This window comes from Octodon degus, unplaced genomic scaffold, assembly GCF_000260255.1.
Source record: "Octodon degus isolate 3935 unplaced genomic scaffold, OctDeg1.0 scaffold00001, whole genome shotgun sequence".
Taxonomy (NCBI): domain Eukaryota; kingdom Metazoa; phylum Chordata; class Mammalia; order Rodentia; family Octodontidae; genus Octodon; species Octodon degus.
The window spans coordinates 24,329,199-24,331,672 of NW_004524577.1; the positions used below are offsets into that span (position 1 = coordinate 24,329,199).

Sequence of the window (2,474 nt, forward strand, 5' to 3'; positions counted from 1 at the left end):
GATTCTCAGAGGAGCTTTTCTTCTCCCTAAGGCTCATCTCACATCCACAGCTGCCTCTGAGACAACTCCAGGCGGACACTCACAACCTGGCCTGTCATGTCCTCCCCCATGTCTGAAGAGATAGGCACTCTCTACATACAGGGTATGAGGGTGAGTCATGTTTGGACTCCTTCCTTCCCTACATGAAGAAGCCAAGTGGTCATCCTGCCCCAGTGTTCTTATGATGTCTTTTGCATTGTTTTTGCCTCTCTCTTGCACTGTTCTTTCTGGACAAGGCCCTGGAGCCTCCTCCTGCCACAGCACACCTGGGTGATGTTATAGATATGGCCCTGCCCTCAGAACAGGTTCAGTTGCTCTGGGATGGGGCCCAGGTGTTAGCTGTTGGTAAGTTTTCCGCAGGTAGATTAGGTTTCTTGGCAGGTACAACACATTACCAAATTGGTATCTTAAAAGGATGCATGTTAATACACAGTTCTATAGGCCAGAAGTCGGAAGTGGGTTTCAGTGGCTGGAATTAAGGTGTCACTTCTTCTGGAGGCTCTAGAGGAGAAGCTCTCCCCTTATCTTTTCCATATTCTGGAAGCTGCCCTATTCCTTCCTTTGTAATCACATGTATCACTTTCTGTCTCCCTGTTTCCTTGGTTACCTTGTCTTTCTCCTCTTCTGCAACCCAAATCTCCACCTACCTATGATATAGGATACTTTTGGTTACATTTAGGGTTCACTTTGATTATCCATGATGATATCTCCAACTCAACTCAAGATCTCAAAGAACATCAAAAAAGTACTTTGTACCAACCAAACATTCCCAGGTTCCCAGGTTAGGTTATGGCTATCTCTAAGGTCCATTGTCAGCTTATCATGTAAGCAATATCAGGAACCTGTCTTAAAACTGAGCAACTTTTCTCCAGTCTCCTTTGTCCAATCCAACATACACCACCTCTATTAGAACGGATTCCTGATAAAATGCTGCAAAAGTTCCCCTCTACCCTCAGTTTGGGAATAAGCCTAGTCCATGCACACCATGAACTCCTGATTTAAGAAGATTCCTTCTCCCCTCTCCCAGATAATTATGTCAGTCAGCTTTCCTGGCACTGAGATACAAAACCTGACACCAAAACTTAAAAGGTGAGGGGTTTGAGTTAGCTCACAGGTTAGGGAATTCAGTCTGAGGTTGGCTGGCTCCAAAATGGAAATAACATTGTGGAAGGGTATTAGTTCTTAAGGGCCAGGAAACAGAGCCTGAGAGGAAAGATCAGTGACCACACAGGGCCCCAAGCCACACCTCCATGACCCACCCACCTTCCTCGGATATCAGATCCCAAAGCCAAGCAAGGTGACTGTACTTGAACCCTCACGACAATCACTCTGCTTCAGGTGTAGATGTCTCTCAGCATACGCCTCGCTTCTGACTGGCATGTTTTGTCACGCTACTTCACTGACATGTAAGCTTTGCCTCCTCCTCTGGTGCGTGCCCAGGTCTTACCCTTGACAAACCTGCTTTGCTTTCCTCAGGCCGCTGTAAGAGGACAGTGCAGATGAAGTGGTTTCATGGCAGTCACCTCACAGAGCTGGAGGCTGGAGGTGTCAAATCAAGGTATGAGCAAGGGATAGTTCCTTTTGAAAATGGTAGAGGAAGTGCCTGCCCAGGGTTTCTCTCCTTGGCCTACAGCTGACTATCTTTTCCCTCTATCTCTACATCATTTTCCTACTATGTGTGTTTGTTACCAAATCACCCCTTTTCAGAAGGAACATAGAGAAGGAGCCACCCTAGTGCTCCTTATGTTAGAGAAGGAGCCACCCTAGTGCTCTCATGTTAATTTGATCACATCCATAGTAACGCTATCTCCAAATAAGCTCTCCTTGGCAGGTACTGAAGGTTAGGACTCCAACTTAGAGGTATGCTGGGAACTCAACTCAACCCAGAGCACTAGCATATCAGTCCTGTTTGGTTCGTAATGTTTAGGTCCTCTACACACTAAGCTGAGGGGCCCTCCCTCATCTAAATGATTCAGGCATCTTGTGTACCCATTTGGAAAAACAGTGATCCAAACCTTGATTGCATGTTACAATTGTCTCTGAAGAATTACTTGGTGTGCGTGCATGTGTGTGCACACTTGTGCACATATGTACGCATAATGGTCTGGAAGAACACTTATGTATCTCTTTCCCAGATATATCGTGGAATCTGTTATGTCCTATGATACTTACAATGCATATGTTCAGTAAATACAGTATTTGTTGCTGTACTCTCAAAAAATGGGGGAGAATTTAGCTTGGGTAGGAGTGAGCAGAGATTACACTGAACACAAGAAGTGATCTGATGTTGTATGGCATTCAATAAAGGGTTCCTTCAATACCCACCTCTGTTGGAGAGAATGGGAGAGCATTTCTTTAGCTATCCTGGGGCTTCAAAGCTCTGAGTTGACCAAAGAGGAGGAGGAGGAGGAAGAGCAGGAGGAGAGGAGGAGGAG

General features: G+C 45.8%; 1 pseudogene; it reads left to right on the top strand.

Annotated features, from left to right (window-relative positions):
- Positions 1-323: 323 nt before the first annotated feature.
- The window catches only part of LOC101572575, a 25,796-nt pseudogene continuing 23,645 nt past the window's right edge, over positions 324-2,474 (top strand).